Source organism: Bos taurus, chromosome Y (assembly GCF_002263795.3).
Source record: "Bos taurus isolate L1 Dominette 01449 registration number 42190680 breed Hereford chromosome Y, ARS-UCD2.0, whole genome shotgun sequence".
In the NCBI taxonomy this organism is placed as follows: Eukaryota; Metazoa; Chordata; class Mammalia; order Artiodactyla; family Bovidae; genus Bos; species Bos taurus.
The window spans coordinates 16,802,637-16,818,383 of NC_082638.1; the positions used below are offsets into that span (position 1 = coordinate 16,802,637).

A 15,747-nucleotide genomic window follows, 5' to 3' on the forward strand; every position below is an offset into this window, starting at 1 on the left:
ACCTGGGTTCCATCATGGGAAGGACATCCCTGTAGTCCAGTGGTAACACTATGTGATCTCCCAAATTAGAGAGTCCAAGTTCATTCCCTGGTAGTGGTATTAGATCCCACATACTGCAACTAAAAATGCCTCATGTGACAATTAAAAATCTTGCATCCCACATGCTGCTATGAAGATTGAAGAGCCCTTGTGCTGCAAGCAGAGTCAAGTAAATGTATAAATATTTGAAAGAAAGAAAGATAAGATATTAGGATTCCCTGTGGGTTCAGCGGTTAACACTTGAGGCTTTCACTGCCAATGGCCAGAGTTCAACACCTGGTTGTGGAACTAAGATCCCACAGGTTCTGTGGCATGGCCAAAAAAAAAAAACACCCCAGAAAGATAATCGAGGAGGAAAGAACTCCCAAAATTTGAAAACGAAGCAATATAACTGTAAACAAGCTGAGAATAGAGTAAGGATTGCCAGGAACCCAAAGTGCAAAAGTAGCACCTCTGTAACTCACAAGCCTCTTTAATGTTGTGATTTAGGCTCCTCCTACTCCTGCTTCTGAACCTAAATAACTTGTAGCTCCTAAGAAAAATTGTTATGAAAAAAAGAAAATGTTTGAACTGAAGATATTGAAAATAGGAAAATTTTTGAGACAGAGCTAAAGCAGTTTCATGTATTAACATGCATTAAGTTTGAAAAGAATAAAGGTTGGCAAAACAATGATCTAAGTCAGTGCTATTCACAGAAATATCTGAAGCAATAGAAATTTTTAAAATCATTGTTACATGTATTCCCTAATAAGGACGATCAGCTTTTCACAGATATTAATACATATTTTTCTCTTCCGTGATGTGACCTGTTTATATATTTTATCTGATTTTTCAGATGGAGTGTTCATCTTGTAGGATTTTTTTTTTTTTTGCCTTGCTGTGAGGCTTAAGGGATTTTAGATCTTCAACCAGGGATCGAATCTCTGCCTGCTGCATTGGAAGCACAAAGCCCTAACTACCAGATCCCTAGGGAATTCTCAAAGAAAATGTTTTCTATCTCCTTGTCTAATATACCACTTTGGAGACATTAAAATGTAGCTAGTGTGACTGAGGTATTAAATCTTTGTTTGTGCTAAGTCACTTCAGTCCTGTCCAACTCTTTGCAACACCATGGACTGTAGCCCACCAAGCTCCTCTGTCCATGGGATTCTCCAGGCAATAATACTGGAGTGGGTTGCCATTTCCCTTTCAAGGGGATCTTCCCGGCCCAGGGATTGAACCCAGGTCTTTCACATCTCCTGCATTGGCAGGCAGGTTCCTTACCACTAGCACCCCCATAGGAAACCTATTAAATCTTTACTTTTATTTAATTTAACTAATTTAAAACTAAAAGATATGGCTAGAAGAACTAGATAGTCCTTATAAATGAGTTTCAATTAATCTGTATACTCAGTAATTTGTGTATCTCTTAGATATTTTCCTCAAGATGAGAGTCCATGCCCCTCCCCAAGTGTAGGCTTGGTTTAGCGACTTGTTTCCAAAGAACAGAATATATCAGGGGGAAGGAGATAACTTTATAGCTGAGGAACTAGTGGTAAGTCATATTGATAGTATGAATCCTTGATGGGAAGTAATGAGAAAGATATATTGCCTTGGAGGTATAGTTCTAAAAATATATAAACCCCAGTGCAACCAGGAGAAACATACCAAACCTATATTGAGAATCATTCTGCAAAATACCTGTCCCTGAAAGACTCCTGAAAATTGTGAAAAGTCATGAAAAGCAAGGAAGGTTTAAGAAACTGCTATAGACCAGAGTAAGCTAAAGAAAGTATCTGTAGCTTTTCAGGATATAACCTCATGCAGTTCAGTATCCTATATGGGAATATGAAACTGGAAAATAATATCTGTGGAAAAACTGGTAAAATCTGAATAAAACCTGGAACTTAGTTAAAGTTGCCCTACTGAAAGATGCTGGAATAATTGTGAGGCTTAGAGGAGATCATTTGAAATATATACATTTTATACATTGGAAGTATTTTCTCTACATCACACCCACTTCATTTTGACTTCAGTGGAATGGAAATCTAAAGTATGGTATAATTAACTGAATGGAAAACTTCAAATACAAAGGATCAATAATATTTACTGTGTCAACTGAACATAATGCAATAATGCTGCTGCTGCTACTAAGTCACTTCAGTCGTGTCCCACTCTGTGTGACCCCATAGACAGCAGCCCACCAGGCTCCCCCGTCCCTGGGATTCTCCAGGCAACAACACTGGAGTGGGTTGCCATTTCCTTCTCCAAAGCATGAAAGTGAAAAGTGAAAGTGAAGTCGCTTAGTTGTGTCTGACCCTCAGCAATCCCATGGACTGCAGCCTTCCAGGCTCCTCTGTCCATGGGATTTTCCAGGCAAGAGTACTGGAGTGGGATGCCATTGCCTTCTCCAAATGCAATAATGAGAAACTGACAAAGGAACATCTTTTAAAATACCATTCATTTGGAAAATATCAATAAATATATTAATACATATCTATTTTTAGGCAAGACTACTGGAATATATTGCCAGTATTTTCTCCAGGGGATCTTCCTGACCTGGGATCAAACCTGTGCCTCTTGTGTCTCCTGCATTGGCTGGAAAGTTCTTTACCATTTGAGCAACCAGGGAAGCCCATACAATATCTAATATTTTTCTTAAGAAGAGAATATTAGGGTATACTTGGAATTGAATTATAATGAACATACTATTCAGCAAAAATTATGGACAATAGTTAAATTTGTATGGGGAAATGATGGAAATGACAGACTTTATTTTCTTGGGGTCCAAAATGATTGTGGGTGGTGACTGCAGCCATTAAATTAAAAGATATTTGCCTCTTGGAAGAAAAGCTATGACAAACCGAGACAGCACATTAAAAGCAGAGACAATACTTTGCTGAAAAAGTGTGTCTAGTCAAAGCTATGGTTTTTCCAGCAGTCATGTATGGATGTGACAGTTGGATCATAAAGAAGTCTGAGTGCTGAAGAATTGATGCTTTTGAACTGTGGTGTTGGAGAAGACACTTGAGAGTCCCTTGGACAGCAAGGAGATCCAACCAGTCAGTCCTAAGGGAAATCAACTCTGAATATTCACGGGAAGGACTGATGCTGAAGCTGAACATCCAATACTTTGGCCACCTGATGTGAAAAGCCAACTCATTGGAAAAGACCTTGATGCTGGGAAGACTGAGGGCAGGGGAAGCGGGCAGCAAAGAATGAGATGGTTGGGTAGTACCACCAGCTCAATGCACATGAGTTTGAGTAAACTCTAGGAGATAGTGAAGGACAGGGAAGCCTGGTGTGCTGTATGCAGTCCATGGGGTTGCAAAGAGTCCTACATGACTGAGGGACTGAACAACAACAACAAATTAAGGCAAATTTATAGCATTATATGTAAGAGAAATGAGAGTTACAAGTAACTATCTCAAAAGGTTGTAAAGGTGAGCAGCAGAACAAACATAGCAATAAGAAGGAATGAAATTAATAAAGAATGAAAAATAATATAATAGAGAAGAAAATATTGTAACAAAACCAAAACTTTATTCCCCCATATGACTACTAGGAGCCGTCCAGCAAAACAGGGCATTTCGAAAAGATATGGCCAAAAAAAGAAATACTTCAGGCTTTGCGAATGTGATCTTTGGCAATTAATCAAGTTTTCATCCATGGACAATAACCAAAGAAAATGGCAAGTCCCTTTTCCAACTTTAAGGACTCTTAAAGTTTAATTTCACACAATTTTCACGTCTGAAAATAATATTCTTTTCTTATTTCCTAAACCATTAAAAAGCCGAAGTCTCTAAAATTAAAGAAGTACAGCTCATTACTATATGCTGTGCAAAAACAGGGGCAGGCTGCCCTGTATTGATCCAAGAGGAGGGCCTTCAAGATCCACGTGTATGGTGGTATGGTCAAGTTCCTTAAGCAAGGGGCAGGTCACCGCTGAGATCTGTGAGTGTTGGACACCATCACTGGACTCCTCTGGTAGACATGGATGCCGCTTTCAGCCCTGTGCCCTGGCGACGGTGCAATCTGTTTGTTTTTATTTTTCCCCCCTCGGGTGAGCTGCACAATCTTGACAGAAACAAGACCCTTGAGATTCAGGTTCAGCCTAACCGCACCCCCAGCGATTCACGCCAGAGGTGCCACTTTGCACGCATGCGCCCAACTCGGCATCGCAGCCAATCAGATTGCAGGCGCCGACACCTGGCAGCCAATCATTGGTGGCAGCGGGCGTGCCTGTAAGGGCAGCTGCATCTGCGCCCCAGGCAGGAGGAGGAATCTTTGCCTCAGGCTTAACCCAGAGACTGCATAGGAGCAGGTGAGCTGCCGATAGTTCCGACACCACAGCCAACGGGGACCGGTAAGAACTAGGGCATGCTGTGGCCAAAGCGGTGCCTGAGGGTCAAGGGCAGGGTTTCTTGAGTCCCCACACATGCGGGCCCTTGCTTGGTGGGGTGGCCTGTGAGGGCTGGCAGGTCCTCAGGAGGGAGCATGTGGCCGGACCCGCAGGCCCCGAGGCCCCTTTCGCCCTCTCCCCTCTCTAGTCTGGGCAGGCTCTGCTCTCAGGCAGCCTTCCTGCCCCTGAGGTGGGTCGAGCCAGCTTGGGGGAAGGGCCTGTCAGGCCCCCGGCCCCGGCTTGGGTCTCCTGTGGAACCTAATATGTTTAAACGAACACAGAAATCTTCACGGCGGGTTTGTACTCGGCCCGACCCGGTTCTGGACCCAGGTAAAGTCAGGCGGGCACAGCAAAAAAAAAAAGAAAAAGAAAAAATCGATCTAGTGGCCTCTTCACTGCCCCGGAGTAGTGGTCGTTTTCCTGTTTGCTCTGGCTTTCCTCGGACTCCAGGGCTGACCCTGTACCTTGGGGCCCAGAGATTGAGGCCACTGGTTCAGGAGATTGGCAGATGAGGTGTTTGTTACTTTGTTACTGAGAGAAGGGAGGTGGGAAGAAGAAGCTCAGAGAAGAGGAGTTAAGTCCCTTTCTCTGGTTGAGTGTGAGATGCCTGGTCAGCATCCATAGGGTAGGACCAGGTAGGGACTAGAGGATAGAACATCCGGAACATGTGACTCACCCTGACCTTTCCCTCTGCCCGCCCCCAGGATGTGACCTTCTCCTGTCTGGGAAGTCTCAAGCGCTCAGGTTTTCAGTGTGCCCCTGAGGTAAGGTGACAGACATCTTTACTGTGTCTTTCTTGCCTTCCATTTTTCTCCTTTAATTCATGGGCTGACACACTGCTGTTGAGAGAGAGTTCTCCTGATTGGGGATTAGCTGACCATGATTTCGGGTGGTGACTTCAGGGCAATCATGGTTTCACTCTGAAGCTCTCTGAGTTGCACCTATAAAAATAGGCAGGGAGGCTGGTGGCTTGCTTTCCTGCCATCTTGAAAGATAAAGAGTAAGAACACCATGGGTTTTAAGCTGTGTAGAGCTGACTCCTACCACTTGGTAAGGCTAAAATATGGCAATGCACATATCCTAAGGTTTTAGCTACAAAATCAAAGTAATGAATGTGTGGGAGTTCCCTGGTGTCCTGGTGGTTAGGATTCTGGGCTTTTACTGCAGTGGTCTGGGTTCCATCTCTGGTCAGGGAACTGGGATCCCACAAACCAAGCAGCATGGCCAAATGAATAAATGAGTATAGTGGTTCATTCAGAGAAAATGTGTTGTGATTTAACATGTTTGCATGGGATTACTTGCTCATTTCTGTACCCTTAAGGGCTTTATTTCATTAAGTAATTGAACTCCACTGGATGGGGGCCTGGGACCATCTGAGTTCATTTCATGCCAGTAAACAAGATCATAGGTAGCTGTATGCCCAGCAACTTGTGCCTACAGCTCTGTTGTATAGTTATCTATTGCTGGTACAGCTTTGAACTTCACAGCATATCAATGTCGCCATGTTTTGTTTTGGTCACACCATGTGACTTCATAGGATATTAGTTCCCCAACCAGGGATCGAACCTAGGATCCTGGCAGTGCAAGGGCTGAGTCCTAACCACTGGACTACCAGGCAACTCCTGTTTTTAGGTGTTCTGGCATGTTTTGTGTTTTTAAATTTTTGCCATATTTATAGGAGAACTCTTCTATGTGTAAGTATGATGTGAATATTATAACTAGAAATGTTTGTGTTGTACATATTATCTCAAAATTTAATAGTTTGAAAGAACTTAGATTTGTCATCTCTTGGTCTAGAATCCAGCTGGGTAGTTTAGCCTCAGGGTCTCTGCTGAGGCTGTAGTCAAGTTTTATCTGGTTTGTCAACCTCTGAAGACGTGGCTTGTTGAATCTAAGCTCTCTCACTTGGCTGTACTCATGAGACCTCAATTCCTCCCTCTGTGGGCCCCTCCAAGGGGCTGCTGGTGTGGAGGCTGCTGTCTTTTCCCAGAATGAGTGATTCAGGAAAGAACTTGCACCCAAGATAAAGTGCAGAGTCTTTTTCAGAAGTTAAACATCTACACTTCTGAATTTGCTTAGTCTCACAGGTCAACCCTGTGATAGTTTGAGAGAACTATACAGGGGTGGGAATATCAGGAGATGTGATTCACTTGGGGTCATCTTGAAGGCTGGATACTATACCCATTAATCCACCATGCCAACCTTTCTTCATATGATCTCACTTCTGTTACTGTGAGTGAATTATTTGGCTTGTGTACACTTCTTGTGTGCTGTTGCTGCTGTTAAGTCGCTTCAGTCATGTCCGACTCTGTGTGACCCCATAGACAGCAGCCCACCAGGCTCCCCCGTCCCTGGGATTCTCTATGCAAGAACACTGGAGTGAGTTGCCATTTCCTTCTCCAATGCATGAAAGTGAAAAGTGAAAGTGAAGTCGCTCAGTTGTGTCTGACTCTTCAAGACCCCATGGACTGCAGCCTACCTGGCTCCTCCATCCATGGGATTTTCCAGGCAAGAATACTGGATCTACTCAATTCTTGTTTATTCAGTGATACTCTAGCAAGTCTCTTCTTTTTCCTCTATTAAGTTTTCTGTTTCTCAGGACAGTTACCATCAGCAAACTGACTGACTGTAATGTCACCTCTCATGAAAAATCCGGCTTTTGTGACACATCCTGCTTCTGCTTCATTTCATATTTGCTTATTATAGACTTCTGCAGAGTCGTTTATAGAATTTGTTATCTCCAATTCTTTAATTTTCCTTTAAATCCACTCTTGTCAAGGTCACTAGTGAATTCCAAATGTTTAACTCAGTGGTCAATTTTATGTTTTTATTTAATTTAATTTATTGGCAGCCTTTATCAGAGTAGTTCATTCCCCGCCCCCCGCCGCCCCCGAAAAAAAAAATGTTTCATTTGGATTATAGAATGCTTCTCTTTTCTGCTTCTTTTCTACCTACAGTTCTCCCGTATACAATGTGTGACCTTTGTATCTGGCTTTATTCAGATATCATATTTTCTTTTTAAATATTCATTTATTAGCTATGTGGCATGTAGGATCTTAGTTCCCAGCCCAGGGATAGAACCTGTGCAGTGTCTTTAACACTGGATCTCCAGGGAAGACCCCTAGTTTGTGTATTTTCAAGATTCATCCGTTTCATGGATGTATACCAGTACATGTTTTTTTATGGCTGAATATGGGATATGGATTACATGTAGTCCATTGTGAGCATACACCACAGTTGATTTTTCCATTCATCACATAATGAATAATATTTGGATGGTGTACTCTTTGTGGCTATTGTGAGTAATGTTGCTGTGAACATTGTTTTTGCATGGACTTAACATTTTCAGTTTTTATGATTATACAAAAGAGATAAATTGCTGGAACATATGGCTCTATATAATTAATTTAATTTTTTATTTAATTTAATTTTTGAGGTACTTACAAAACCCTTTTCAAAGTGGTTTTACCATTTTACAGCAATTGCATCAACAATATATGAAGATTCCTTTTCTCTATATCCACTGAAGCACTTGTTGTTATTCCTCTTTTTGATTATAGCCAAGCTAATGGGTGTGAAGTAGTATCTCACTGAGACTGATTTATATTCTCCGTTGGAGAAGACTCTTGAGAGTCCCTTAGACTGCAAGGAGATCCAACCAGTCCATTCTGAAGGAGATCAGCTCTGGGATTTCTTTGGAAGGAATGATGCTAAAGCTGAAACTCCAGTACTTTGGCCACCTCATGCGAAGAGTTGAATCATTGGAAAAGACTCTGATGCTGGGACAGATTGGGGGCAAGAGGAGAAGGGGACAACAGAAGATGAGATGGATGGATGGCATCACTGACTTGATGGACGTGAGTCTCAGTGAACTCCAGGAGTTGGTGTTGGATAGCGAGGCCTGGCGTGCTGAGATTCATGGGGTTGCAAAGAGTCAGACACGACTGAGTGACTGATCTGATCTGATCTGATCTGAAACATGTTAAGTAGTATTTTTTGTGATTGTTGGTCATTTGTATATCATCCTTGGTGAAATGTCTATTCAAATTCTTGTCCTGATTGTTACAAGTTGTTTTTTTTTTTTTTTTAATTGCTGTAAAAAAACATGTAACTTAAATTTTATCATTATAACTATTTTTACATGCTAAGTATTTCACACACTTTGATCAGCCTTTTTGGAAAAGGAAATGGCAACCCACGCCAGTATTCTTGCCTGGAGAATCCCATGGACAAAGGAGCCTGGTGGGCTACAGGCCTGGGGGATGCAAAGAGTCGGATGCGATGGAGTGACTGACACACACACACACACACTCACAGTGTTGTATTGTTGTTGTTGTCATTGTTTTAGCTGTGCTATGCAGCTTGCATGATATAGTTTCCTGGTTGAGGATCATACCCAGGCCCCTGATAAGAAAGCATGGAGTCCTAACCTCTGAACTGCCAGGGAATTCCTTATCACATTGTTATGATACAGATCTCTACACCTTTTCATCTTGCAAAATTGAAACTCTATACCCATCACCTGTCCCATTAAATAACAACTCCTCTTTTCTTCCATTTCCCTAGGCCCTGGAATCCATCATTCTTCTTTGTTTCCTTTCTATTGCTTGACTATATTAGATATTTCATATAAGTGGAAACATACAGTATTTTACTTTTTTATGACTGGCTTATTTCATTTAGCTTGATGTCTTAAAGGATCATGCATGTTGTAGCATGTGGCAGAATTTCCTTTATATGGCTAAATAACCTTTCATTGTATGTATATATCACATTTGATGGACAGTTAGATGCTTCCACCTCTTAGTTGTTGTGATTAGTGCTGCTTTGAGCATGGCTGTGCACATACCTCAAGACCCCATGTTAACTTCTTTGGAATTTATATCCAGTAGTGGAATTGCTGAATCATGTGTTAGTTCTATTTTTAATTTTTCGAGGAGACTTTATAATGTTTTCTGTAGCAGTTTCACCATTTTAAAAGCTACCCATAACACACAAGGATCCAGTTTCTGTACGTGCTTGCCAACAGTTGTCCTTTCCTTTCCTTCCCTTTACCTTTCCTTTCTTTCGTATGTATACACACACACATGCGTGCACAATTTTTTTCATATCCTTTTCCATTATTGTTTATCACAAGATATGATAGTTTTTGTGCTATACAGTAGGATCTTGTTTATCTATTCTATATATTAATATTATAGTTTGCATCTTCTAATCAACAGCTCCCAATCTATGACTCGCCCACCCTTCCCCTCTTGGTAATCACATAGTCTGCTCTCTACGTCTGTAAGTCTGTTTCTGTTTCCTAGATAAGTTTGTTTGTGTCATATTTTAGATTCCACATGTAAGTGATACCATATGATATTTTTCTCTCTCTTTCTGACTGGACACGACTGAGCAACAAGTGAACTGAAGTATTCTTTTTAATGCTAGTGTAGATTGAAGTTTTTGCTTAACTTCATTTTCAGAACATTTGTTGCCACTGTATAGAAATGTGATTGATTTTTTAAATATTTATCTTGTATTCTGCAAGATTTTTATTAGTTGTAATACATGTGGTTTCTTCAGGATTTTCTCTATACAAAAGTATGTTATCTCTAATATACTTTGACGTTTTCGTTTCTGTCCTGAATGCTGTTTTTGTTTTTTTTTTCTAATTTTATTTTATTTTTAAACTTTACATAATTGTATTACTTTTGCCAAATATCAAAATGAATCCACCACAGGTATACATGTGTTCCCCATCCCGAACCCTCCTCCCTCCTCCCTCCCCATACCATCCCTCTGGGCCGTCCCAGTGCACCAGCCCCAAGCATCCAGCATCGTGCATCGACCCTGGACTGGCAACTTGTTTCCTACATGATATTTCACATGTTTCATTGCCATTCTCCCAAATCTTCCCACCCTCTCCCTCTCCCACAGAGTCCATAAGACTGTTCTATACATCAGTGTCTCTTTTGCTGTCTCGTACACTGGGTTATTGTTACCATCTTTCTAAATTCCATATATATGTGTTAGTATACTGTATTTATGTTTTTCCTTCTGGCTTACTTCACTCTGTATAATAGGCTCCAGTTTCATCCACCTCATTAAAACTGATTCAAATGTATTGTTTTTAATGGCTGAGTAATACTCCATTGTGTATATGTACCACAGCTTTCTTATCCATTCATCTGCTGATGGACATCTAGGTTGCTTCCATGTCTTGGCTATTATAAACAGTGCTGCAGTGAACATTGGGGTACACGTGTCTCTTTCCCTTCTGGTTTCCTCAGTGTGTATGCCCAGCAGTGGGGTTGCTGGATCATAAGGCAGTTCTATTTCCAGTTTTTTAAGGAATCTCCACACTGTTCTCCATAGTGGCTGTACTAGTTTGCATTCCCACCAACAGTGTAAGAGGGTTCCCTTTTCTCCACACCCTTTCCAGCATTTATTATTTGTAGACTTTTGGATCACAGCCATTCTGACTGGTGTGAAATGGTACCTCATAGTGGTTTTGATTTGCATTTCTCTGATAATGAGTGATGTTGAGCATCTTTTCATGTGTTTGTTAGCCATCTATATGTATTCTTTGGAGAAATGTCTATTTAGTTCTTTGGCCCATTTTTTGATTGGGTCATTTATTTTTCTGGAGTTGAGCTGTAGGAGTTGCTTGTATATTTTTGAGATTAGTTGTTTGTCGGTTGCTTCATTTGCTATTATTTTCTCCCATTCTGAAGGCTGTCTTTTCACCTTGCTAATAGTTTCCTTTGATGTGCAGAAGCTTTTAAGGTTAATTAGGTCCCATTTGTTTATTTTTGCTTTTATTTCCAATATTCTGGGAGGTGGGTCATAGAGGATCCTGCTGTGATGTATGTCGGAGAGTGTTTTGCCTATGTTCTCCTCTAGGAGTTTTATAGTTTCTGGTCTTACATTTAGATCTTTAATCCATTTTGAGTTTATTTTTGTGTATGGTGTTAGAAAGTGGTCCAGTTTCATTCTTTTACAAGTGGTTGACCAGATTTCCCAGCACCACTTGTTAAAGAGATTGTCTTTAATCCATTGTATATTCTTGCCTCCTTGGTCAAAGATAAGGTGTCCATATGTGCATGGATTTATCTCTGGGCTTTCTATTTTATTCCATTGATCAATATTTCTGTCTTTGTGCCAGTACCATACTGTCTTGATAACTGTGGCTTTGTAGTAGAGCCTGAACTCAGGAAGGTTGATTCCTCCAAAAACAACAGCAACTCCTTTTTCTTACCTGATTGCCTTGGTTATAGAACTGCCAGTATAATATTGAGCCAAAGTGCGGAATAGACAGCCTTGTGTTGTTCCCAATCTTAGAGGGAAAGCTTTCAGTTCTTCATTATTAAGTGTGATGTTAGCTGTGGGTCTTTTACAGGTACCCTTTGATTGAGAAAGTTCTCTTCTGTTCTTAGTTATTAAGTTTTTTTTAACCCCTCTTATGAAAAGTTGCTAGATTCAGAGCAATGCTTTTTCTGAAATCAGATGTGTTTTTTGTCCTTTATTCTATTAAAATGGCATAATGTTGATTGACTTTCATATAAAGAACCAACTTTGCATACCTCCATAAATCCCATGTGATCATGGCATATAATCTATTTTATATATTGTTAGATTTTGTTTGCCAGTAGTTTGTTGAGGACTCTTGCCTCTATATTCATAAGGGATATTGGGGGTGTGTGTCTGTGACGTCTTTGTGTGATACTGGTATTAGAGAAATAGTGGCATCACTTTGCCTGCTATGTGGGGAAGAGACGTGTGGAGTGAAGAATGAAGCATTGTTGGCTTTAAGTTTAGTCAGGATTAGAGGGAGACATTTAAGTATATCAGTGTGTAATTAGGTGAGATTATCAAGAGAGTTCATTGTCAGTTTGCTAGGCTTGTGTTAAGTGCTTGACATTGAATTATGATGCTTGTTAATTATGTAAAGATACTTTGTACTTTGAATTTTCTACCTATTTTCTATATTAACATTTATGAAATTAGTATGTGTGAATCAGTTGTAATGTGCATTTAAGATGTTTTCTTCCAATTTTACTACAAAACAAGATGCCATTGAATAGCTGATGCTTTTTATTTATTTACTTTTTTTTTCTAATTTTATTTTATTTTTAAACTTTACATAATTGTATTAGTTTTGCCAAATATCAAAATGAATCCGCCACAGGTATACATGTGTTCCCCATTCCGAACCCTCCTCCCTCCTCCCTCCCCATACCATCCCTCTGGGCCGTCCCAGTGCACCAGCCCCAAGCATCCAGCATCGTGCATCGAACCTGGACTGGCAACTCGTTTCCTACAAGATATTTTACGTGTTTCAATGCCACTCTCCCAAATCTTCCCACCCTCTCCCTCTCCCACAGAGTCCATAAGACTGTTGTATACATCAGTGTCTCTTTTGCTGTCTCGTACACCGGGTTATTGTTACCATCTTTCTAAATTCCATATATATGCGTTAGTATACTGTATTTATGTTTGCTGATGCTTTTTAAAAAGAGCTGTTAACCTTAAGTCTAATAAATAAGGATTTTTGTCTTTAAGATACAGAAACACATATAAAAGTTATAAATTTACCCTAGAAGATGCAGTTGGTGTGTTGCTAACTTAGAATTCCAGCTCAATCTTCTTTGACTCCGAAGTCCACGTTTCTAAACACTGTACAATAGTGCTTTTGTAAAAATACTTATCCTTTACATGTGATTTCACCTAATGATCAATGGTGTTGGGATTTTTGTTTCTTTTTTGTAAACAGAAGAGATTAAAATCAACATGGGACAAAGCTATGATTCTAGAGTCATGTAGACTTATAGTCATAGGTTTTTCAGCTGTCATTTAGTCTCTTTGATGCTCAGTGTCTTTACCTGTAAGATAAGTGTGTTTATAACTACCCTAGAGTTTTGGAGACAATAAAATAGCACATTTTTCGGTACTTAATTAATATGTAGTATGTTTATACTTAAGTGGCAGGTTATTTAAAGAAAGCACTGAGACTTGTGCCCACACTCTACAAAAATAAAAAAATATTTAAAATGTGGAAGCACCATGTATGTTATGTGAAGAAGAACAAGAGCCAGAACCACAGAAAAGCATGGGAGAAACCAAACAAGTAGATGATGAAGATGCTGAACTGATCTTTGTTGGAGTGGAATGTGTAAATGAAGATGCTATGTGATCTTTGTTGGGATGACCTCATATTCAAAACCAGTCATTTCAGAAGGTAGCTGTAGTTCTGGTATTTGAGGAAGTGTCTTATGGGGCAGGTGTAGGAGTCAAAGTGCTCCCCTGAGGAAGGGTGGATCCTCCTGTGTTCAGCCCTCACTGGAAAGGAGAGCAGGCTGCCAGGCAGCCAAAAATTAAAAACAAAAACAAAAAAAAAAACCAGTCATTTCAAACATATTGAGCAGAGTTATCCCAGGTTCATGTTCAAGGAGAAAAAGGTATGGTCACTTCAGGAAAGATAATGCTCACAAATTACAGCCTTTTAGTCATGTGACTTCTACATAGGCAGCACGGACTGTCTTGCCAGTTTCTGATTCTGAATCAAGATCAACAGATAGTCCTATTATTATTGAACCTTTGTCTGAAGCTGATTATAAAAATATTTTGCTACAAATAGTGCCTAATAGATTTTCAGAGTTATGTTCTCCTTTGATTACCTTCACAAGTTCATTGCAGCATCCAGTAGAAATAGCAGTTTCTGCAGGAGATATGAATAAAAGTCCTCGTGTATCAAAGCGACTTTACCCTTCTGAAACAAATAGCACACATACCAAAAGGCCTAAACTCAGTGTTGGAATTATAGGGGAACATTCTTTAGCTCTGGATTTTTCATACAGTGACTGCTGAGCAAAGCATATTAGACAGTGTTCATACCTCAATAAGCCATGTTCAGAATGGAGAACCAGGTCCAACAGCTTTTCCAAAGGACAATGTTCATTGCAAGCCTGTAAGTCCTTTAGGGGGAAGTGGATTGACAAAAACTGACTTTCCAAGTTTAGCAAGTCAAAACAAGATTGTTGATCCCACAGAAGGAAATCTGATTGTGTTACTTGGTGACTTTTACTATGGACAGCATAGGAAATGGGCAGCCAGAACCAAAGACTCACATGGCCTTTAAATGCCTCAGCTGCTTGAAATTTCTAAAAAAATGTCATTTATGAAGCACCACTTGGAACTTGAAAGGCAGAGAGGTGACAGCTGGAAAAACCACACCACCTGCCAGCACTGCTACTGCCAGTTTCCTGCTCCCTTCCAGCTGCAGTGTCACATTGAAAGTGTCCATACTTCTTAGGAGCCCACCGCAGTCTGTAAAATCTATGAGTTGTCCCTTAAGACAGATCAGGTTTCTTACAGCACATGAAACACAATCATAAGTCTGGTGAAATGCCCTATGTATGCCATGTTTGCAGTTACAGATCATGAGTCTTCGCACATGTGGATGCACATTTCAGAGCATACCATGGTAACACTAAGAATTTGCTTTGCCTGTTTGTCTCAAAGTTTTTAAAACTACAATACCATACATGTGTCATTATAGAAGGCACTGGGTAAAGAGTTTTCACCAGTGTTCCAAATGTCGGCTACAGTTTTTCACTTTCAAAGAGAAAATGGAGCACAAGACCCAGGGTCATCAAATATTTGAGAAGCCTAAGCAGCTAGAAGGATTACCTCCTTAAACAAAAGTTGTTATTCAGGTATCACTGGAACCTCTTCATCCAGGATTGGTGGAAGTAGCATCCATTACTGTGAACACATCTGATTCTGAATCATCATCCCCCAAATCTAAAAGTAGGAGTTCAAAAAAAACCCCATTAATTCTACTCTCAGTAAGTCTGAAGCAAGTATTTCACTCAAAGTTAAAAACCCTGTTAAAAACAAAAAATCCAAATTAGAGCATTATTCAATAGTATCAAATATAGTGAAACCAATGGGTAATTTATGTGTTTTTTTAAAATTCATGAAGTACAGTTTTGTTTGATCTGAATGTTAAGATGTTATTTAAAAATATATTACCTATTTTTCATATAATTGACTTAATACGTAAAAAGTATGTGTGCGAGTATGTGTATGAGAGAGAGAGAATGAGAGAGGGGAAGAGAGGAAAAGTAACAACCTATTTTGTTATTTCAAGTTATTTTTAAGTTTGGAAGCTCTCCTATACATATAATCTGTAGAGTGTTTTATCAACATAATTTTCAACTGTTTTCATGCCTTGAAGATCTCAGTATTAACTATACAGACAGATTGGAATGGCTTTGTTATGGTATGGTCCCATGTGCTGCTGAACTCTCCAAAGTACCTCTGTTACGCTGATCTAAGAT

General features: G+C 40.0%; 1 pseudogene; it reads left to right on the forward strand.

Moving 5' to 3' along the window:
- The first annotated feature begins 13,454 nt into the window (after window positions 1-13,454).
- On the forward strand, window positions 13,455-14,892 carry LOC132344431 (zinc finger protein 280B-like; annotated as a pseudogene).
- Window positions 14,893-15,747: the final 855 nt, after the last annotated feature.